The 24,626-nt window shown below is 46.4% G+C and overlaps 1 protein-coding gene across 3 annotated transcripts in view; it reads right to left on the bottom strand.

The window, feature by feature from the left end:
- The window catches only part of MTUS2 (microtubule associated scaffold protein 2), a 301,022-nt gene extending 284,358 nt beyond the window's left edge, over positions 1-16,664 (bottom strand). Inside the window, exon 1 of one of the 3 annotated variants that reach the window (XM_077341792.1) lies at positions 16,528-16,664. The gene's annotated coding sequence lies outside the window, so the exon portion shown is untranslated. Of the gene's footprint in view, positions 1-5,852; positions 5,960-16,527 lie in introns of those variants that run through there. The other 2 variants (XM_077341794.1, XM_077341793.1) reach the window with 2 other exon arrangements.
- Positions 16,665-24,626: the final 7,962 nt, after the last annotated feature.

Genomic DNA, 24,626 nt, shown 5'->3' with positions numbered 1-24,626 from the left:
CTAGCAGGCATCCAGGATCTAATTCCCCAGATCTTAGTCTGATGCTCTAAGCATTTCATTCTCAAACTATAGGAAAAGCAGTCCTTGACAGCACCAACTACCTGAGTCACATGAGCAGGAAAGTGGATCCTGAAAACATGCAAACACTTTCCTGTTCCTCCATCAGCCTTGTGTTGGTTGAACAGCCCCCTCCTGGCTCACAGTGGAAAGATGGCTGCATCCCCACATTCTAGCCTCCCAGTCTAATCGGAGGGGGAAGCAAGCTCAAGAACAACACTCCTTTGTCCTAGTGAAAATTCCCTTTGACGAGTGGGGCATGTGCGTGTTTTGCCTCTGATTCCTCTGCTAACATCCACGTTAGACTAAGACAACTTCTCCATGGAGTTTCAGCAGCCACTGAAACCACATACTGCAAACAACAGTGCATGAGACTGTCCACAGTCAAAGATCGCGTCTCCCAACCATCCTACATCCGTGTTAGTAAAAGCCACACAGATTGTGCTCTGCAGACTCTGCAGGTTTCCGAATAGCTGGCAGTGGCAACCTCAGGATTTAATTCCAGGGAAAGTTATTGAGCTATCTATAAAAAGGCTGACATTTCCAGCACAGGCTGAATGAGCAACTGTGGTTTTGGAGGGGGGGGAAAGGGCAAGCAAGACCTATTTTTAAGAAGCTAACAACATTAGCCACACTTTAAAACCACGAGCCAGGCCTTCCTATCTCGTTTGGGTATTTTATGCATGATTTTCATCATGATTCATTTGCAAGACGTAACGTGAGCCTCGTATGCATGTCGATTGTGTTTCCATTGCAATCCAGCAATAATTAACGGGATTGTCTCTTACGGTGTTATCATGTGGCTCTTCATAGTATCTCTCCTCAGCTACAACTGCAGAAAACAGCCATTAATCTCCGAGTCACTTTGACCAGCTAATTACACAAAGAGATGAAACTAAGTACTAAACCCCTGGCCCAAATCTTTGTGAGCCTAGACTCCAGCAACCTAGGGCATAAACACGACGCTGGTATTTTCCAGTCGCATTTCTTCGTTGAAGATGTGGCAAGCCAGCACAAATTCTGTGTCGTAGCACTTGCCTCTTGCTGCACCACAGCAAAGGCCTGCATGGGAATGACATTCATGGTACAGAAAGACAGCTTGGTTATAAATCTGGGAGCACAGCAAGTCTTTTGTGCAAAAGAATATTGACTTAAAGCGAGGAGAACCTACATAATTCTCCATAGCCTGTTAAAGCAACAGGACACTAATGTTTGTCCAACATATTCTCTATTGGGAGATCTACCTTGAAACCTCAAAGAGGTAGAAAAGGTAACTTATTAATGGAGAAGCTGGTTGTTCTATCTTTTCAACAAGCAATTGTACTTGGTACAGAAATATACCACACATACAAGCCCCATACGCATGATCCCTCCTTGTATTCAGTCAAATAGAGAGTGGGTATGAATTAACTAACCTTGCTTCTGTACTGTCATCAGTAGCATGGTGCCTACCATCTACAGAGGAAGTGGACACACATATGCTCTCTTCCTTTTACTTTTTACAGTCACAGGGAGGAAAAACTGAAAGAGGGGGCTGGGGAACCAGCCAGCATGGACCTGGGAAACCTTGAGGCCAAGGGAAGCCAGTAGGCAAAGAAAAGCCAGTAGGCACAGTCAGAGTAGTTCAGCAATGGAATAGGCTGCCTAAGGAGGTGGTGAGCTCCCCCTCACTGGAAGTCTTCAAGCAAAGGTTGGAGACACACTTTTCTTGGATGCTTTAGGATGCTTAGGGCTAATCCTGGGTTGAGCAGGGGGTTGGACTAGATGGCCTGTATGGCCCCTTCCAACTCTATGATTCTGTGATTCTATGAAAAGGAAGATCAGGTTAGGATAAAGTATACAGGAATAAGAGGAGGATGAGACTAGAGGAGAACTTTGAATAGCTGAAGATGAGAGAATCATAGAGGTGGAAGGGGCCATACAGGCCATCTAGTCCAACTTCTTCCGCCACACCAGTCCTAATCTAGGGCTGCCAGACTTCCAGGTGGGGTTTGGAGATCTCCTGAAATAACAACTAATCTCAGACCTCTGGGGAAAATAGCTGCTTTGGAGGGTGAATATTGCATTAAACCCTGCTGAGGTCTGTCCCCAAATCCTGCCCTCCCTGGGCTCCACTTCTAAAGCTCTGGGAATTTCTGAAGCTGGAGTTTGCAATTCTAACTACTACACCACACTGTCCTCACCACAGCCAGGAGCAAAGCTGAAATAACCGACAGCATCATCTAGCAACTGGTCACTCAAGGAACTACAGTCTGGGCCAGCCTAGCAGAGAAATGTGAGTGGGGGAGCCATGAACAGCAGTGGGGCTACATGAGCATAACCCTCTCTCCTGGCTCTTTGCCACATACAAAATTGCACTCTGTGTGCTGATCAGACCGTAGGGAAGGACGCTGGGCCTGTGGGTTCTTGATCCAGCAGTGAACAAAGAGTTCCAGTCAAGGAGCCTTTAAACAAAGCAAACCTTTATTGAATACATCTATGCGTCCTAAACTAATATCATTCACACTTTTAACTCACACAAGGCTGTCCAAACCTGTTAGCTGCATGCAAAGACTACCTGAGCTGGAGAGCTCCATTGGTGACTGGAAGTCGAACTCTGCCCAGTCTGCCCCTCTCCTTTGAAGGACTGATGATGTCACAGTGTCTCCAACTCTACTCTTCCCTTGCCTCTTTTGCCCTTGCCCTTGATTCTCCAAACTCTGGGTCAACCCAGTTCTTCCATGGTTCTTTGCGGCCCCTTTGCCAGGCCCATCAGCTCCCTTATTTCAGGTTGCTTCCCTGCTTCCCCTTATCTTGCAACACCAGTTGGGGAAGGGAGAAGGAAGAGGCTGGCAGTACAGAGATGTTCAGGCACACACTGGCCGCAGGATGGCACAGGGCACCCTGATTCTGGGCCTTGGGGAGCCCTCAACCTAGATGTTACTTCTGTCGTACTTCTGTATTTCCCATATGCCCTTGCAAGTGCTCTTTTTTCCAAGCATCTTGATGTAGATTTTTTATTACTGGTTATCTAACATAATAATTTGTCTCCTGTAAAGTATATATTAATTTATTTCCTGTCTGGTCATAGCTCTGGTTTCATTGGTTTTTCTGCCTGTTTCTCTGTTCTTCCTCTGCGGACTGGAATTTTTTTACACTGCTTACCAATGAGATTATTTTGCCAGTCTTTCAGTTTTCTAAATTTTATTATTGTGTAAGTCAATTTAAGACTGCAAATTCTGCAAGGTTGCTGGTTTGATTCAGTTTCATTTCTTCCTTATCTGGAAGAAATGCTTAAGCTTGGATGTTCAAACCATTTTCAGCTTCCTTGCACTTATTATATACATTTTTCAGTGCTATCTGTCTGTAAGTTGAATAGGAATGGGATAAAATGGTATATTTTTAATGCCATTGTGGCGTAGTTGAGTGCTAAACTAGGGCATGGCAGAGCCAGGTTCAAATCCTTACCCCACCATCACAGTTTGTTGGGTAGCCTTGGGCCAGTCACATAATCTCAACCTAATCTACCTCACAGGACTGCTGTGAGTATGAAATGAAGGAGTGAAGACCAATATATCCAGCTTTGGCCACCTGCTGGGAAGAAAGGCGGAATATAAATGAAGTAAATGTTTAAAAACATGCAAAAGGGTGAATGCCATGCAGTAACACACAGGGGAACATCATGCAGCATTTATGAGCCCTGAGTATTAGTAGCACCATACAAGTTTACCTCTTATTTTTTAAAGGCTGCACATGGCTGAACCAATGCAGTCTGCGCTTTTGTTCTTTAATTTGCAGCTGGTTGTCACATTTTGTCCGATTGTCTCATTTCGATTATGATTACATAGAGAAAAATCCCACTTTGCCCCATTCCACCAGACCTCACCTAACAGAGTCCTCCTGCAGAGATCTTCTGCTGAGTCTGCATATGAAGTTCTCCCTACAAACCCCCTCCCTGATTCAGCTTGCCTCGTGTGGCTGGATTATCTCCCACTGTTCCTGGCTGCTAAAACATCCCCTTGGAGGAGGAGGTAGGGTGTCAGAGAAAACTGCTTTGATTCATTTTAGACTAAGCATTTGACCTGGGGGGCTTGCCTAAAATTCTAAAAGGCATAATATTATTGTGTAATAGGTGCAGACAATCAAATGTGTTTGCTGCAATGCTAATGGGGAAGGTGGGGTATGTGGGGGGGGGGTTAATGCTGAGCTCTCAAAAGTTGCCACTCCCAGACTTGTCAAGAATCTAGAATTACAACCAAGCAAACAGAAAGGCAAACTTTAAACCTGCTCTAATTTATATGGAAAATGACCCAGCTTTGGGCCAGCCCCACAGCTTGAGAGATTCATAGAGAAAAGCTCAAAAGCACCTTTGCCCTCCCCAAGGCTTCGCACTGAGAATCCATCTCAGAGATGCTTAAGAAGAAAGACCCTCCGGCTCTTGTTTCTTCCACCTCATGTTCCCCTTCCTGGCTTCAAAGGAAACTCCTTCCACAAGGACTGTAGCTTTGCCGCCCCGCAATTAGTAATCTGTGCGCTTCTGCTGCTCCAATTTGATATGCTGCCGTTTTGATCAACGCAAGATCTAAGATCCAGCTTTGCAACATTTCCCCTGTTAATTTTTTCTCTCTGTTACAATACAGAAATTACAACTCAGTGCTGCCAACTTGTCAATCTTCCGGGTGTACGTGCGGGCAAAGATGACATATGCCAGCGGAATCTCTGCAATTTAAAACGCTCCAAATGAAATGTGAAAATCAAGTCGGCTTCAGAATGAGCGGTTCTGAAGTTCACACACCATCTTAGAAGTAACAGCCTAACCTGGGAGCTGTTCCCTGGACATAGGCAGGATTCCAGGACTGGAGATGCAAAGAGCCCCACGAACAGGAAACCAGAGACCCACCCTATAGGAGAGGTTTGAATCATACAAAAGGAAATCAGTGAGGAAGTTTCAATTGGTTTCTATCTATTTTGGATCAGACTCCAGAGAGACTACTGTTAATCAGTAAGACTAATCTGAGGACACCTGAAGAGTTTGTTTCAGCGTGTTTTCCTTTGACTCATTTGAGTCTGAATTAAATAGTGCAGAAATCAGAGAAACACTTGTATCTGTATCAGATACAAACAAGGAGACCTCTGGTGCCTTTTTTGGGGTTAGTAATACTATAATATTTTTACCCAGATGTACTACACAAAACTAGTAGGAATCCCAGTTTCAACAACCAGTTTTGGTGGATTACACATACAGAGTAACCATGATCTTTTGAAAAAGAATTAAGAATCTATATTTCATTTAAAAATTACCTGTTTGGACTCTGGGCTCTGTAACTTTGAAAAAACTTGTTATCTATGTATGAGATATTCCAAATTCTGATTAGCCCACTGTTAATATCCAACATCCTCAGTTATTTCAGAGCCTGGCTATGAATATTTTGACAACAGATAGTGAAAAAGATCAGTTTTCTTGAGCAAGTTCTATGATCAATATTTACAAGGAATCTGAACATATCAATAAAATGGTAAGAAGGTGCTGGGAGGAGTTGGGACTCATCACCTACCAATCAGGTAGGCTGTCCCAGCTTTCCCATCCCTGATAGGTCATACTATGCTGCCCTAGCTGGCCACACCCAGTGGCAGCTGTACAGGAAGGTACTTTGGCTGCAGAGCCTAGCCAGAGTCCACACCAAAGCAAAGTCAAAGTCCAATCCAAGTTGTTAGGAATCAAAGCAAGCAGAGTTAAGGGCAAGGCAAAGAGTAGTCGAAGGAAAGCCAAGGTCAGAGTCCAGATAAACATATATTCACAAAGCCAGTCCAATTACCAGATGTGCACTCAAAAGCCATTTGCCAGAAGTCAGGGAAGCTGATGGGAGTCAGAAGTTCGCAGACCAAGGAATCCAAGCCAGAAAGGAGGGTTTCTGCATAGATTGCATCCACAACGAAGAGCTGCTGCTGTCTCACCTAAAAGCAGTCCAGCTAATTGGCTGCACCTGGCAATGACTCACTCATCCTCCCCAGGAGCTATCCCAGCTGGGGCACATCTACTTTGACAGCATGCCTGCAGTCGCTTGCTCCTTCAGCGTTCAGCAAACATCACCCTCCTGCTTTGTCTGTGTCATTCAGGTGAGCTGCCATGGCTGGAATGCATCTGCACAAAAGATGCCTCTTGTGAAGAGCCTGGCTGACTTGTGCTGCTTTCCCCTGCTGCACATTCAGAGGCCCCTCTCTCTTCTGCCAGAGCTGGCTCAGCTGCAGGCCCTGGTTGCTGTGGCAACTTCTGGGAGATGGGAGGTGCATGACACATACAGCCAATAAGGAGGGATGTCCCGCCCCTGGCTGTATCCCCCTCCAACTTCTTCCATATGGGAGAATTGCCAGCCCGATGAGTGGGAGGGCAGAGGGCCTGGGACTGCAGGTCCATGGTGGGGGGAGCACCTGCCACCACTCACCCCTTCATTGTGGCCACACAGCAGCACTGCCAGGGGACAGGGCAAACCAGTCCCTGCCAGTGCTCCCAGCACCCCAAGCAGCTCCAGCAGTGGCCTTGCAAGGCCTTGGCAGGGCAGTCTGGGGTGGTTGGGGGAGGAGCAGAGACCCACCAGTGCTTCCACCCCATCCCAGGCAGTTCTGCTTAGGCCTGCAGAGGCCTTGGTGGGCCTTTTCAGGGCAGTGTGGGGAGGAATGGAGTCCCCACCAGCATTTCACACCACTGTCCCAAAAAGGACCACCAAGGCTTCTCCAGGCCTTGGCTGGCCTGCCCAGGGGAAGGGGGGGGCTAGTGCCCATTGTATTTCTAGCTTTTTTGCTAAACCAGTAATTAATAGCCTAAGAATGTCTCACAAGCCCTAACAGATATTAATCAATGGACAGCACCACCACATATGAATATAAGTTCCTTTCCCACTTGCAACCTTTCTAATTGTAGCCAAAAAGTTCTCAGAATGTTAACTCCATGGAGTATGCCAAGATAAAGATACTGGGCTGTTCATATTATTCATATTGTATGAAAATCATTATGAAAACTAAGTTTTATGCATTTTCTACGTTTTATGTTAACCGCCCTGAGCCTCGGGGGAGGGCGGTATATAAATATGAATGAATGAATGAATGAATGAATGAATGAATGAATGAATGAATGAATGAATGAATGAATGAATGAATGAATGAATGAATCTTTGGTCAAGTGGAAAAGCTAGATTTTTCCTGTCTGCTTGCACTGTGGAAGCCATTGTTGTCCCTTTATCTTTTCCATGTGCACAAGCTGAAATGGAAGACACTACTTCAAATTAAATGAAATCATGTGAACCATATGCTGCATATTCCATTGCTCCATATGCACATTGTTATTTGTTTTAAAAATATGACAAAGTGTGTGTGTTGCTGCAGCTGTTGCCCTGCTGCTCATGCAAGCGGAACTGCACTAAGGACATTTTCCTTTTCACTCAGGTATCACTGGATCCAACCCATTATTTTGCAATAGGTTTCTTTAATAAGTTAACTCCAAAAAGCACAAGAAGTTGTAATTAACCTGCACTCAGTCACAAACACAGGTCACTGCCATGTTCACATGCTTCCCACATGCCTCCTGTTCTTACACAGAGCTTGATTTAAAAACATACAAGTTTGACCAAATTTCAATTAACCATGGCATCTTGATACAGGTACCTCAGCAAATGGAAATTCTAATATTTCCTTGGCAGCAACTCGCACCAAAGTTAGGGTTCTTTATTTGAAATATATTAAATAAGGGGGGGCCTAGTCTTTGAATTATTAATTTTTAGAAAGATTTTTAAATATATACATAAATAGAAAGCGGGGGAGTGAGAGGAGATGGGCAGAAAAGGTTGCCAAGCACCTTGAGGCATGAACTGATGAGGGAAGTTCACCTGTGCTAGCTGCTTATTGGCTGTACAGCCAAAGGGGGGGGGCTTAGAGAGGGGGCTCCCTTGCTTCTGGACAGAACTCAACTGAACCCTAGCTGTTGTCCAGTGGGTTGGGGACATTGGTGGGAATCAGCACCTCTCTGAACAATTTTGGGCAGAAAATAAATAAGTGTCCATGGGGAAATGTTTCTCTAAATTTTAAGAACCTAAAAAGAGCCCTGCTGGATCAGACCAGTGGTCCATGTAATCCAGCCTTCTGTCTCACACAGTAGCCAACCAGTTCCTCTGAAGGGCTAACAGCAGGTCACAAAGGCCTTCCCCTAATGTTGCCGCCTCTAAATGTGGATGTCCCCCTCAATCACCATGGCTGGTAGCCAATGATAGACTTGTTCCCCATGAATCTATCTAATCTCCTTTTAAAGGGGGGGGGGCTATTCTCATGGCCTCTTGAGCCTCTTGTGGCACAGAGTGGTAAGGCAGCAGACATGCAGTCTGAAAGCTCTGCCAATGAGGCTGGGAGTTCAATCCCAGCAGCCGGCTCAAGGTTGACTCAGCCTTCCATCCTTCCAAGTTGGGTAAAATGAGTACCCAGCTTGCTGGGGAGTAAACGGTAATGACTGGGGAAGGCACTAGCAAACCACCCTGTATTGAGTCTGCCATGAAAACGCTGGAGGCCGTCACCCCAAAGGTCAAACATGACCCAGTGCTTGCACAGGAGATACATTTACCTTTACCTTTATCCTCATGGCCATTGCTATACCCTCTGGTAGCGAATTCCTCATTTTAATCATTCTCTGCCTAAAGTATTTTCTTGTGTCCAACCTGATTTTACTGCCCATGATGATGATTAGAGCTAGAAAAATTTCTTCAGTTACCAAAGCAAAAAAGATCCCAGCCTCACCACAAATGAGGACTCTAAATTTCAGTTAAATTGCAGGTTGCTGGTCGGGAGTGGTTAAAACACCCCTAATTTGCCTGTGATACCTGTATTTGGATGTCACAGTGTATTAGAGCTAGCTGAAACTGGGGAGTTTGTAAAGGGCAGAGTGGGGAAGAGAGAAATCCCACCTTCGCTATCACCATGGCCCTGATTTAGATATCCTGCCCTACCACAGTGATTGGCCAAACCGCCCTCCCATAGCATTAAACACGAGCCCCAACATCACAGGCAAATTAGGACCCAGCATGACTTTCACACAAGGGTTTTTCTCTGGATTGAAGCTGGGAAGGTTTTTATTCATTTCTGATTTTTGAAGCATTTTCTGTGTTTTCTTCACACTTGGCTGTAATCTTGCCCAAGACTGGTCTGGTACATTTTTCTTTAAAAAAAACCCCAAAAGGCAGGAATTCAGAGGACTTAGTAGATAGGTTATTATGAAGCTGCAGAATATGTCAACTGCCACTCTTAACCCATCCAGTGGAACAGCAGGGGGGAATGGTGGCTGCAGATGAAAAAACACAAAGATATGGGAGACACTGCTGTGTGGGTGATTCAGCCTCTGCATTCACAGAGAATCGTCCGCAATTGGAAGCTGCTTAGGCAATTAGGTTTCCTATTAAATGTCCAGTTACAGCCTTAAGCACCTGTCAATTCTCTAGGATCCTGAACTGGGATGGAAAGGCAGCATTTATTTATTGTTTATTTCATATTTAAAATATGTCAAATAAATAAAATTGTGTCATTTATGAATACATCGGCTTGCAAGAGAGCATTGCTCTCCTCATTACCTCTGGCAGCAAAAAACCACCCGTGCCCCAACCCCTTTAAAAGGAACGGCTGAGCAGGATGCTGCCAGCACCAACAAACGGGATGGAGTGCTGAGCTTGGACAGCGAGAATGGTCAGGTTTTAATCTGTGGCCTCAACAGGCCTCAGAAAGGCAGCAGCAGCCTAAACAAGGCTACACAGTTACTCTGAGAGGGCAATGAGGCAAGAATGTATTTGCAAGCTGCATTTGGGTGACAGCAGAAAAAAAAACAGTCTAAACAAACCGCACTTTGGCTGCCAGCTGGTGAAGGCCAGTGTGAGGTGAAGCACCCTAATTTCTCTCAAGGGTTCCTGTGACTATTAGAAGGTCTAATCTGCTCACAGGTGTTCTTGATTTGAGCCTTCCTGCAACTACCATCCTAATCTTCAAGGCAGAGGCAGGGATGTAGTAATTGTCCAATCATGAGAAACTGCATTCAGTTGTGGATGGGAAGAAGAAACTAGGGGCAGGTGCCAATATCTTCAAAAGATCCGGATTGGCTCAGAGAGACCACCTGATGCCACTGGGTGCCAGTTTGGTGTAGTGGTTAGGAGTGCGGACTTCTAATCTGATTCTGCACTCCCCCACATGCAGCCAGCTGGGTGACCTTGGGCTCGCCACGGCACTGATAAAACTGTTTTGACCGAGCAGTGATATCAGGGCTCTCTCTGCCTCACCCACCTCACAGGGGAGAGGAAAGGGAAGGCAACTGTAAACCACTCTGAGCCTACTTCGGATAGAGAAAAGTGGCATATAAGAACCAACTCTTCTTCTTCTGGGTGGAAAGCTCTAATAAGGGCATAGGCCAGAGAGAGACATGCTAATGCCATGCAAGTATGCTTTGGTATGTTATGATTCATCATGATGGCCTGGTAGGTATAAAATACTTTTATGCTGTGGCTTGGATTTTATGCTGCAAGAAGATCTGCCACCAATACTAATGCATTAGAAAAATTAGCTGCTTTGTTTTCTTGTTGCTAAGCTATAAAGATTTTACTGCACAGTGAATTCTTTTAATGGTTTAATAAGCCTTTCTACATCTTTACAAGGTCTAGTTTTCTTTTGTGTACCCAGCCTTGGGGACTCACAGGTCTGGGAAGTTGTTCAGGAGTTCCACAAAGGTGTCCAGGAGGATCTCTGAAAGCCAGTTTGCACAGTCTGGACTCCACCTGGGTGGCTTACATCTGTGGCACCTGTCTCTGCTCAAAGCATGGTTTGCATCCAGTGGTTTTTCTTCTCAGCCATTCCAGGCTAATACTTTTTTGAAGGGTCATGAAAGGGGGGGCACCATCTGCAGGATAAGCAAAAGGCCGATATCCCGGAGCACTGGAGAACAGACTCCAAGCATTGGACCATGCATCATGCACCAGCCATAAGCTGTCGTTTATACAGCTGCAGCACTTCAAAGTTTGCATGCTGTGAGCCACAACTGACTGATGTGATTCAGCAAGGTGCAAGGGAGTAGGGTGATTTACAAACAAATGGAGGCAGGGAGCCAGGGTGACAAGAAACAATGGCAAGAAGCAGTATCTATCAAAGACCAAACTATATTGAAAAGCAACTCTTACAATAAACTTCAGTCACATGAGAAGACAAGGATCTGTGAGAAAGACAATGCTAGTAGAGTTTAAAATCAGCAGAAAAAGAAGATCCAACAGTAGAAGGACAGGCTCAAATAAGGAAGCCAGGGCCCTCAGTTTGCAAGACCAGAGCAAGGCTGTTAAGGAGAGAATGGTTTGGAGCAGGGGTAGTCAACCTGTGGTCCTCCAGATGTCCATGGACCAATTCCCATGAGCCCCTGCCAGCAAATGCTCATGGGAATTGTAGTCCATGGATATCTGGAGGACCACAGGTTGACTACCCCTGGTTTGGAGGACATTAATTCATAGGGTCGCCTTAAACCAGAAGTGACGACAGCACTTAACCCACACATAATAAATGTCATTTAATATATAAAGAAGCTTTCTCTACCCCGTGTCCACCTGAATATCCTATCAGGCTCCAGAGTCTCCAATAACAGGCCGACACCAGACAGATACAGGACAGTCAACCTGTGGTCCTCCAGATGTTCATGGACTACAATTCCCATGAGCCCCTGCCAGCCCCGTATCTTCTCTGTCTGTTTACATCAAGACTCTGCTTGTACTCCCAGGCCTGAATTCCACTTCAGGATTCCTTGACTGAGACCTCTAGCCCTGCATCCTCTCCTCTGGGTCAGGTCTCAAGGGCACCTGGCCTCCAGAGAACAACCTGTTGCTCTCCTGGTCCGGAGCCCTGTTTCCTTGACACACACACACCAGTAGACTTTTTCAGCTATCTGCTGACTTTTGCAACAAACTCCCCTCCCCCTTCCATTTGCCTTCCTATTTCCATACCCACTCCTGGCTCTCTTGGCCTACATCTGAGCAGGCTTTTCCTGCCCAGAAGATCTCGACTCCTAACGCAGCTTTTACTCCTGAAGTGGCCACTCCTGGCAATTTTTCTTCCACCTTCTCTTGAGGTGGCTTCGGCATGCAGTTCTGCCTTTCCCTCCTCCTCCTCCTCTCAGCCAATGCATAGCCTCTCTTGGGGCTGCTCCCTCATTTCCCCAGGGACCTACTAGGATGCAAGAATCAAAGAACCAAAATGGTTTAGTGAATGTACAGTCAAATGTTGAGTATTTTACATAGAAGAATTAGAAATATTATGATGAAGAAGAAGAGTTGGTTCTTATATGCTGCTTTTCTTTACCCGAAGGAGTCTCAAAGCGGCTTACAGTCGCCTTCCCTTTCCTCTCTCCACAACAGACACCCTGTGAGGGAGGTGAGGCTGAAAGAGCCCTGATATTACTACTTGGTCAGAAGAGCTTTATCAGTGCTGTGACGAGCCCAAGGTCACCCAGCTGGCTGCATATGGTGGAGGAGTGAGGAATCAAACCCGGCTCACCAAATTAGACTCCTAACCACAACACCAAGCATATTCTTATGAAAATGCATGTAGTTATTTATTTATTACATTTTTATACTACCCTCCATATGGCTCAGGGCAGTGTATTAGGTTAAAAACACTCAAAGGCCTCAATATTAGCCTCATGTGTAAAACCAATACAACAACAAACAAACCAGGATCCAAAAGCCTAAACCAGACATGATCCAGTGCAACCAACTTCTTCAATGGTCAGGCACAGAACTGCAGACATAAATTGTAGGCTCCTTGCATATAATACATTCCAGCCAATGATGGGGAAGGACACTATGGAAATTGTGGGGCTAAGAAAGTAATGTACAGTCCTCTTTCGCACTGTAGACCCTGGTGGAATGCAATAGTGGTAAGGTAGTGAGATTAGAGAGCCAGCTTGGTGCAATGGTTAGGAGTCCAGACTTCTAATCTGGTAAATTGGATTTGATTTCCCCGCTCCCCCACATGCAGCTAGCTGGGCTTGTCATAGTTGGGCTCGCCACGGCACTGATAAAGCTATTCTGACTGAGCAGTGATATCAGGGCTCTCTCAGCCTCACCCACCTCACAGGTGTCTGTTGTGGGGAGAGGAAAGGGAAGGCCACAGTAATCAATTTTAAACTCCTTTGGGTAGAGAAAAGTGGCATATAAGAACCAACTCTTCTTCTTCTTGTGTCCAGATCCCAAATAACCAAGAGTAGTGAGGTGCCAATCACACGTATTGTTTGCAGAAAAGTGCAGTGACCTCCTGGAGCCCGCTGTTCCTCTTTATTGCATTTGCATCCCAGGCTTCCACCAACAAGGCCAAGCAAGTGGAAGTTTCCCACTTTAAATTCACAACAACCCTGTGCAGGCTAGGCTGAGAGGTCAACACACAGATCCAGCAAATGGGAGTTAAGCCTGCAAGCAGCCTTCTGCATGTATTGCCAGTGCAGATTTGGAGAGACATCCCCATCTACATGTGATGCTCATCTATGTCTGGATTAATCTTTCCAATTAAATGGGAGATTTTATGTGTCACTAGTTGCTCACAAATTGGGATGTGTTTCTAAGAGTGAGCTTTCTAGCTAAGCTGTAAAGTAAACTCTGGTTTCTTGGCCCAAAGGCATTATTCTTTCTTCTCTCTTTCCAAAATATACATTCATTAACCATGAGAAAGTTCTACTGCTACACTGTAGGGATTTGCCTAGAAAGTTTTTTTTTTAATGGAAGGGATATAAATGATGGAAATAAGTACTTTTATTATTGGTTGTCTTTAAAAAATTGATCCATCATTGGGGCTTTGATCAACAACATCATCACTGTTTAAACACAAACATCCTTTAAGTGTGACTTTTGAACATAAAGAGGAAAACAATGGAAGGACGGTGCCATTTCAGAAGGAATCACAACCCATTCCCCATGTAAACATCACATGTGCTTTCTGGCTGTACAAAGTCCATATATAATTAGGAACACTCCATACAAATATCATAAAGGTCACTGGAAGTTTCTCTGTATGGAGACAATGATAATTTCTAAAATCTCAAGGGCTGTTTTCATACATGCATGTTCATTCTTTGATGAGCACAGTATTCATTACTGACTTGCAAAGCTGGACGTGTCGCCAGATAGAAGGCCGTGGATGCAACTTTCATTCCAGACTAAACACAACGTTACTCAATGGAGTGCATTCACACATTCGGTTATCAGTGTAGACATGTGAAGCATATTCATGTATGAATGGGCCTCTAGATCAGGGGTGGCCAAACTGTGGCTCTCCAGATGTCCACAGACTACAATTCTCATGAGCCTGATCTAAATGTTAGGTAAAGGTAAAGGTACCCCCTGTGCAAGCACCGGGTCATGTCTGACCCTTGGGGTGACGCCCTCTAGCATTTTCATGGCAGACTCAATACGGGGTGTTTTGCCAGTGCCTTCCCCAGTCATTACCGTTTACCCCCCAGCAAGCTGGGTACTCATTTTACCCACCTCGGAAGGATGGAAGGCTGAGTCAACCTTGAGCCGGCTGCTGGGATTGAACTCCCAGCCTCATGGGCAGAACTTTCAGACTGCATGTCTGCTGCCTTACCACTCTGCGCCACAAGAGGCTCTGATTTAAATGTTACCCATCCAGATTTCAATAGGTTTCTACCCAGGTGGCCAGGGAAGTTTATGCCCCTGAATGCAATGTTAGAAAAGAAAACCAACCTGGATTATAATTGTTTTTTATGGGGACCCTATTTAGTGTTTCTGCTCTAAGCCAAGTGTGGAACTAGAGGCAGGTACTGCTTCAGCCCTCAGCATCACTCAGATTCATTACTCCTCATCTGTAAAATCTGAGCCTCCGGGGAGGGCGGCATATAAATATAATAAATAAACAAAATGAGAACCATAAACCTGAGTGCATTACTTTCGGGATTAGATTAACAACATGGCACTGTTATAGCTGGCTGGAGAACCTAATTCAAATTCCACCTTCTTGCGTGCCTTCCAGGATTCCGCACACATTAAGAGTTTTTCTGCATGGAACACAAAACTATGCAAGAGCGGTACACACCAAGGACTCAAATGCACTTTATTTTGTCATGAGTAGATGGCAGTGGGTAACTGGTATATTTAGCTGGCATATTCAATCTGGATGCCAGAACAGGGAACATAGTTGCAGGGCCCCTGCATTTTATTCCCCCTACTTAAAATAACACAACTTAGTTTTTTGGCAAGGTACACAGCACTCCATACTTATTTCAGTGATCATTATAACAACCCTGTAAGGTAGGCCAGGACATATGACTATTCCCATATTGCAAGTGGGGAGCCATAGCTAAGAGACAGGCTGACTATTTATGTCAGGGACACAATATTTGAATGGAATGCAGTCTTCCTAGTTCAGATGCTAAGTCTGTCATCCTACAGACACTTTTCTAGGAGTCTGCTGAAGAGCAGGGGGCTCACTTCTGAGTGGACCTGCTTAGGCTTCCCTAACCCACTGCCCTCAGCACAGCACAACCAGTGTCTGGTTGAAAGCACGCTTTGGATAGGCATTCACAATCCCAGACTATCAATACAAACACCACTATAATCCATTGTTTCAACTCACAGGCTGGGCTAAACACTTCAAACTAGTTTGTGAGTGATGGAGACCATACTACCGAGATCTACGAGTCAAGTTTAGCATCTTCGCCAGGTGATGCATGCAAGGGACCAGCCAGGGCACAGCTTATTCCCACCTCCTCCTAGCCGAGGCAGCCTATTGTGTCCCAGACAGGTCCCAGCCTCAGAAAGAAACTAAGCAGTGGCCCTGAGAGGGATCCGGCACGGGAAGAAGACCAGCCCCCCCCCCCCCCCGCCCGGCTGTTATTGACAGGGATGTAACAACGCGGGGGGAGGGGGGGTGGCAGAAAAGTGGCTCTGGGCTCGGGGACAATGACTGTTGCCCCGCCCGAGAAGCGGTCGACGACAGCCTGGCGTCCGAACAAGCGATCCCCTCTTTCCGACCCGGTCGAAAGAGAGGGGAGAGGAAGGGGTGGGCGACTCCCGGCAAGAAGCCATCTGCCCGCAGAAGCCGGCGCTGGTGCGCGGCTTGTTGTGTCTGGCGGGCTAATTCGGCGCCTCTGCCCCAGTCCCGCCGCTCCCCGAGCCCTCAAGGCGCCGCCTCGTGTCCGGAGCAGGTGACTGGCGGCGGGGAAAGCGCAGCCCGCGGGCTTAAAAACTTGCGCAGCAGCAAATAGGGGAAGAGGCAAGCGGGCAGCCCGGCGCCTCCGAGGGGCTCGGCTGCTCCTTCGCAAAGTGGCCAAGGGAGTGGCCCGCTCCTGCCCCCGCAGCCCGCCGCCGCCGCGGAGCATCCCGTGGGCGTCGAGGGTGCCGCAGCAAGGCTCCCCCGCCGCTTGGTACCCAGGTGCGCTGCGCCGCCCGTGCGGGAGGGAAAGGGGATGGAGACGCAGGTCCTTACCTGGCGCAGCGACGCAGGTGCCTCCTCGCCGACCCGCGCAGGACAAAGGAGGCCGCCCCCTTCTCCGAGCCGCGGCCGCTCGGCAGCTTTCCGGCGCCCGGACTGAGGACGGGGAGCCGCGCGCGAAGGGGTGGGCAGGTGGGTGGATGGAGCGAGCGAGCGAGCGAGCTATATACGCCGAGCGGGGAGCGGCCACCCAGCGGCGCCCGCTGCCTCCTCGCAGCTTTCCCACCGTGGCGGCCAAAGCGCGAGGCGCGGCGCCCTCTGCCGACCCAAAGACAGACTTGCCGCCGCCGTCCCTCCAACTCGGAGGCGGATTCGGTTATGGAGCGGGAGGAGCCGGGCTTGGCCGCCTTGGCGCGCGCCAAGGCTCGGGCTGCAGGCCGGCGAGCCGCTGAGCTCGGAGGCGGTCTCCTCGGTGGGGAGAGAATGGCTGCCGGGTGCGACCCCAGGAGACGGACAGATGGGATTCAAAAGATGGTTCCAGGGAGGCTGTCTGCTAGCCGGGGATTGTTGCCATAGTAGCCAAGCCTGCGTTGGAGTTTCCCAGAGGAGGACATGAACAAGGGAAGAGGGACTGCCTGGAAAATTTGACACCCGGCGCTGTAGCCTTGAACCACTGGCTTGGCATTTTGTCCTCCTAGAGTCGGTGGAAATGAATGTGCTGCCCATGTACTGCAGCTTCCAGTTCCCTGGTGGGAAAAGACAAGCTGCATAAATGCTGGTAATAAGGTTGCCAGCTGACCTGAACCTTTAGACTTTTCATGGCATTGTGGTAAATAATATCCTATTAAAGGGACATGACACATTTCCTCCAGGCAGTTGGCAACCCTCATTAAAGCCAATGTCTGGTAGTGTTTAGAGTGTCTGAGAAGATCCAGAAAAGCTGAGGTTAAAACTACATTCTGCATTAAAGTTTTCTGAGTGAACTTGGGCAATTCTGTCAACTTAATCTGAGGGTTGTTATGAATATAAAGTAAAGGGGGAAGAATTCTTCCTGTCCTGAGATCTTTGGAGAAACAGCAGGGTTTAAAAAAATAATTTTAAAAGTTCTTTATTAACAATAACAAAAATTCTGGGAAGCGGTTCTAGGCAGGTTTACTCAGAAGTCCATTTTATTCAATGAGACTTCCTGCCAGGAAAATGTTTTTTTTTTTTTTTAAGATTAGCCTTAGAACATGTTTTAAACCGAGTCTGGCCCAACCGCTTTTCAGGGGGCCTGGATAAAATGGGCATGAATAAAAATGCTCTCTCTTTAAGAGAGGCTTGGTAGGCTGTTATTTACCCCCATGCCATAAAAAAGCTTCAGAGTTCTGTTTCCACATATTTAGCCTCTATAGAAGGGACAGGACATATTTTTTCTCCAGGTTTGTTGGCAACTCTCTTTAACAGGCTAAAATGTTGATAGAACCCAGGCAGAACAGATAACTTCTCTCTATTCTCCAGAAGCTGAGAAGCGTTAAGGTTAAATGGATCTCCTGTGGAAGGACATTCCATAATTAATGGGGTAACAACTGAAAATGGTTCTTTTGCCCTTCCTGAATGCCAGTTTTGCATCTCTGAATGACAGTGCTCTGAATCACATCTCAACTTGAACCTCTTAAGATACTGGAGAGAAAGTGCCTTCCCTGATGCCAAGACAAATCCTTCCAGAGTTTTTAAAGGACAACAGCTATGATGCAGGAGGGAAGCCCAGAACAATCTCTATTTACCACCACCACCCCTTTTCCCAGTGATAACAAATGTGGTGGGTTAATTTATATCAGCAAAACCGCACTTGGGAAGGCTTAAATCTGCTCTCCCTTGTCCCACAAACTCTGTCTGAATCAGCATACTATATGGCTGCTGCTGTCCTTTATTGTGCTGTTTATGATCCTACCAATATCACATCTGGTGTTGGTTATAACATTCTATGGACTCATATCACTTTGGGAGTTTTAAGGTCAAAATTACCATCTTAAGCGGAGTTCTGAAACATGGGGGACAAGTCTAAACTGGCCTACTCCAAACTAAGCTCTATATTCAGTGGGGCTTATTTCCAGGAAGAGTTCTTGGAATCATAGAGTTGGAACTCCAGAGTCATCTAGTCCAACCCCCTGCAGAATGCGGGAACTCACAACTGCCTGCCCACCCACTAAGTTCATAAAATCAGTGTTTCTTTCAGATGACTATCCAGCCTCTGCTTTAAAACTTCCAAAGAAGGAGAACTCGCCACCTCCCGAGGAAGCCTGTTCCACTGAGGAACTGCTCTGTTAGGAACTTCTTCCAGATGTTAAGCTGAAAATTCTTTTGAATTAATTTAAACCCACTGGTTCTGGTCCGACCCACTGGGGCAACAGAAAACAACTCTGCTCCCTCCTATGTGACAGCCCTTCAAGTATTTGAAGATGGTTATCATATCACCTCTTAGTTGTTGAATATGTTAGGTGTCATATGGTCTCATTAATTTTTGTAGTCAGTGGCATTTTAAAATAATGGCATTAAAATTGCTGAATATAATCCATTAATTGTTGCCCAGATAATTTCCACATTCATATATTCCATAGAAAGGTTATATTTTATTGAGCTTTTTGGCATCACATGCTGCTAGATATTATCCACCAGATCCATAACTTCTCTTCCTGAAACCACTCAGGTCATGAAGGTAGCTAAGCTGGCTTTTTCCCACTTATGCGAAGTGAGGGACTTTGGAAGTCCCATATTCAGCCAGTGCTTTGGCAGCTGCATTGTTTGCCAGTTGTGTTCCAGATCAAGTTTAAAGTTTTGGTTTTGACCTTTTAAGGGGCCATCTGTCTCCTTATGCCCCCAGCAGAGCATTATGATCTGCAAATCAGAACAGGTTGGTGGCTCCTGACCCACAAGAGAGATGCCTGGCCTCGACTAGGGCCAGGTCTTTTCGTTCCTGGCCCCGACCTGATAGAATGAGCTCCTGAAAGATCTTGGCGCCCTGTCAGAGCTCTTGCAGTTTTGCAGGGCCTGTAACATAGAGCTCGTTCATCAGGCATTTGGTTGAGGCCAGGGGGTAGAACAACGGGTCCCTCCTCTGAATGCCCCACCCTGAGACCTGAGCTGGCATGTGTAATCCACTGCTTTACAGGAGGTGGGCAAGGGGGAGATGGATGGTTTGTTTTCTTGTGTTTTAATGTTCCTTGTTTGATGTGAACCATCTCAAGCTGGCTGGCTGGGAGTAGCAGTCTATAGGAGTCTTCGCCTACTTCCCAGACTTCCTTGTCAACTCCCCCCCCCCCCCCCCCAGTTCTCCTGACTGACTGCTCTCAGTCAGGGCTGAATTCCAAAACTGTCAGTACTTGACTCTTCTCAACTAGGGCTGAAATCAGACTGAATTATCCTTAGCATCCAGTGCAGAAGTCTTTCTCTGCTCAGTGGATGCTAACCAATCAGATTTCTTGGAACAGCCTGTTACTGGGGGCTCTCTGGCTCTGTGAAGAATTAACTTTTCACAGTCCTTTATCTGTTTACACAGTACTCCAGAGTTTTCTTTTTTTTAAGTGCAGTCCCTCAGGGGAGAAGCATTTTTCTGCAGGCTAGTGGGTGACCCTACTCACTAATTAATTGTGTTTGTGTTTGGCTTAATTTGTGAATTGTGGTGGCGGTGGTGGTGGAATAACATTGTGGGGATTGTATTCCATTGTACATGGCTTTGAATGTTCTTAGTTAAGAAGTATAAACATTTAGTAAATGGTTAAAAATAAACAGACTCACCAGAAGCTGAGAAAGTAAAAGCTGTTTTAAAACTACATCATTTATGGCCCACCTTTCTCCTTGTACACTATTTTCTTCACTTTATCCCTTTAGCAACAATGTTGATAAGTTAGACTGAGCATGTGCAGCTTATTCAGCTTCCATGGCAGAATATGGACTTGAAACTGGGTCTCCCAACTGTGCCAACAAGTCTCCCATTAACAGTGTGTTCATAGGATATCTACACAGATAGACAACTAACAAGTCCATCTGATTTTGATGGGATTTCATGCTGACAATGAGAACCTCTGGACTGGAACATTTCATGAGGGGGAAATTTGCTGCCGGAGGTTGTTAGAGGCGCACAGTTTTCAGTTTCTCAATAGGGGCAGTGCTAAGTCTAGGGAAGTGATGGGGTCATGTTTTGCAGACAAAGGTATTCCTCAGCAGCCTGGTCCACATGACCATTTAGGGGCTGAAAGGCCAGTTCAGGAGAGGGTCATGGCTCCATGGTATAGCATTTGCTTGCCGAAGATCCCAGGTTCAGCAAAAAGCATTGTATAATGAGCAGTGTAGAAGACCTTGACCTGAGACCTTGGAAAGATTCTGCCAATCAGAAGCGACCATGCTGACCTTGAAAGGCCCATGGGCCAACTATAAGGCAGTTTCGTGTGTGTGTGTTCAAGGTCAACATCAATGCTTTGAACTAGGTCCACAAACACAGCAGCAGCCAATGCAACTGGAGGGAAATTGAGACTTAATCTCCCTTCTGAATCTTGAGATTTAAGCAGGCATTATCCACACACGTTCACACACCTCTCTAGCTATAACTGGGTAGCCAATTTCTGATATATTTCTTTAAAGCTGAGATTCTAAAGCACTTGTGTCTGTTCTAGGGTTCATAGCAGGAGAACAGCCGTGATTACCAAGAGGTTTTCAATAGCTTGAGGGAAGCAGTTTCCAAAATCCTACCTTTCTTTGACTTCTGGTGCATTCAAAAATTCTTGACAATCCAATTTCAGGGCATTGGAGACCCTGGCTTTGTGACTGCTGCCCACAGCAATGATTTCTTGGGCCCATTGATGCCTTGAGTTTGGGAGCAGCAGTTTCACTTTTGCTGAAATCCTGACGTTTGCAGGGTGAGCTTTGTGCAGGGGGGAAAAGCATTGTCTCAGGACCTTCCTCGCCTCCCTATATTCAGCCCTGGCAGAGCTGCCCCCCCCCCCAGCTGGGGGTATTGCCTTGGCAACAAAAGCAATGGTTTCCGCCATCCTGCGTGCAAGTCATTAATCTTTTGCCGGTGGCAGGAGCACCACTCACCCCTAAAAGCGTTGCTGAATCTTTAATGATGAAGCGTTCCAGGGAAAGCAAACCCTTCGCACAGCTTCATCTTGCAAAGGATCCTCATCCGATTCAAAGGACAGCCGAAATACCACCAAGTCACCCGAACCCAGCATCTTTTGGAAAGCAGCCCAGTCCTTTGACTCCAGCCCTTTCTGTCAACCCAGCTCTTTACCGGCTGGTTATCAGCGGCAACATTCATGCTTCTGATCATCTCATGTTCGCTTTTCACTCCAGAGAGCAATTAGCACTCTCATCACACCTAATCAAACACTATGTAAATGCAGAAAAGGCAGGTTTTGTTCCTCAGTTTTCCTTCTGCAACAAACCCAAAAATAAGTGCCTAGGAAAAGACAGAGGCTGCTTCCTCGAGGTCAAAAAATGCCTTGTGGAAAATGCAAAGGTTGTGTGTCTCTGTGTTGGGGGGATAACACCTTAATGGGGCCGAAGGCAAGCAGAAAAGATGATAAATGACAGCGGATTATGTTTATTCTCTTGCTTCTCCTCTGCCCTCCCCCTCCCCCCCCCAACCTTGCAACACAGTAAAGAAAACCTACAGGGAAGTAGAGGCCTGACAGAAATCTCCAGAGCCAATATCATTCATTTGTTTGTTTGCTTGTTCATTCATTCTATTTCTTAGCTGCCACTCCCGGACCTGCCAGCTTGCAGCAGCTTGCAACAGTAATTTAAACAAGAAATAAAAACCAACCCCCAACCCTGGCCCACCAGTCCTCACCACTCCAACCCCATCGTTGCACCTCCCGGCTGGCATCTCCGGGGTGTTGTTCCAGTCAGACACTCAGAGGAGGATGGGCAAGATCTTCCAAACCGCCCAGCCTCAACCAAATGCCTGGCAGAAGAGCTCCATGTTGCAGCCGTGAAGAACTTTGACAGCTCTGTCAGGGCCCTCAGCTCTCTTGGGCACTCATTGCACCAGGCAGGGGCCAGGGTCAAAAAGACCCTGGCCCTGGTTGAGGCCCGGTGAACATTCCGCGGGTTCTTTGGAGGCACGTTACTTGAACCACATTTTCAAATCTGATTCCAAAGCATACTGTGCCCCCGAATAACCCTAAGTGAAGATGGGGATGTTTCAGATCACATGAGTAAAGTCATTTGAGAATGGAACGGGTTCGTTTTTCTAAGAATTGTGGAGCCAGTGCAGTGTAGGGATCTGAGTAAAAATGTCAATTCAAATGCTTGAATATAGGCTTGTCTTCAGCCTCACAACAGCTGCATTAGAAATAAGAACTTCAGAGAAGAGCCCTGCTGGATGAGACTAGTGATCTATCTAACCTACCATACAGTTTCATGCAGTGCCCAACTCAGTTGCCTTGCAGCAGCCCTTCTCAATTTCTTTTACCATTGAGAAACTGCTCAAGCAGACTTCGGGCTTTGAGAAATCCCAGAAATGATGATATCACGCAGAAGCATAACTGTGGACACGCCCCGGAGTTTCTTCACAGCCCTGGAAAGGTTTCCCAAATGGGTGGGAGTTAATTTTTTAAAATATATTTCTTAAATGTGTTAAACATTTTAATCAGGTGAAATGACCTTTTATGGTCATGTCGACCCACCCCTCCCAAAGTGGCCAATGATGGGCCTGGAGAAGCTGGGAAGGGGAGGGGCCCCAGGTAGGCGTGTCCACAGTTATGCTTCCCAATCATACTCTGCATGATTGTGGCACTTCTGGAGTTTCTCGAAGCCTGAAGAAGTTTTCAGGGGTTTCCCAATGGTAAAAAAAGTTGAGAAAGGCTGCCATATATGGTCATCTCACCCAATGAATGTTTAACACATTTTTAATATATATAATTAACTCCCACTCATTGAAGAAACCCTTCCAGGGCCTTCAAGAAATCCCAGGGTTTCACGAAACCCTGGTTGAGAAAGCCTGCTGTAGTGTTTTCAAGGCAAGGAATGATCAGAAGCGGTTCACCATTACCTGCCTCGGCATAGCAACCCTGGACTTCCTTAGTGGTCTGGTCTCCCATCCAAATACTAAGCAAGACTGACCTTGCTTAACTTGTGAGATCCTTTGTGAACAGGCTAGCCTGAGCCATGCAGGTTAGGGCACTTTTTATCATACAGGTTCATTTTTCTTTTTCTCCTATTTTATCTCTGTCTTTCCACTCCCTCCTCTTCCCCCTGTCTCCTGCTGGGGCCTTAATCTGGGAAATTGCTCATCAGTACCCAGTTCTGGTATCTTTTTCTGACCAGGGCATCTTATGAAGAACTGATAAAGGTGCCCCAGAATACCTGCAGACTCTATTTCCTTTTACGACCTAACTACAGAGAATCATTACCTATCCAGCACTGGGGAAACAGCTTCAAGAATAGATGGTGTTGTTTCAAGAGGGATATATATGGCACTGTCTTTTCTTCTGGGTGTTAAGCGGTGCTTTCCTTGTAAAGGAATCCTAAGCAGCAACACAAAATGAAATATACCTTGGCCTCTGGTGTTATCTCACGGTGTGTGGAGAGCCAGCAATGGAAGCCGAGCTCTCTAGAGAAAGCCAATGTCTCTGCCGAGTCTGTTTCAAGCAGCTATGGAAGAATCACCTGGGCCCTTTCTTCTGCATACAATAATTGGCTGGCATAATGAGGCAGAATAGAGCCAGAATCCATTTGCAAATGCATGTGAGGCCAGGATCTTCTGGGAGTCACTAGCCCGGAAAGCACGAGTCTATTCATCAGGCAGATTGCGGTGGGAGTGGAGCTGCAAGAAACCTCTCATATGCTTATGGGATTGTCACGATAAACACATTAAATAACATGACTTTATTAAGCAAAACTGCCTGTCAGGCCAGCTTGTTTGCAAGCAGGTTCTCTCAGCTGTGAGAATGATGGCTGTTCTATAGGTTTTTTTTTAACATGCATTTTCTGAAGTTTGGAGTGGTTATTCCTTTAAAAAAAAATCTCCCCCCTTAATCTTGAAGTATCTTTGATCGCTGCAGCTGCATTCATGAGTCTGCCTGATAATCCATGCGTTTTTCTAAACCATGTCTGGATCCTGACAGCTAACAAGGCTGTTTGGAGCAAGGGTGTCTGCACGAGCATGG

This window comes from Paroedura picta, chromosome 6 (assembly GCF_049243985.1).
Source record: "Paroedura picta isolate Pp20150507F chromosome 6, Ppicta_v3.0, whole genome shotgun sequence".
NCBI lineage: Eukaryota > Metazoa > Chordata > Lepidosauria > Squamata > Gekkonidae > Paroedura > Paroedura picta.
This window is presented reverse-complemented; position numbering and strand designations above follow the sequence as displayed.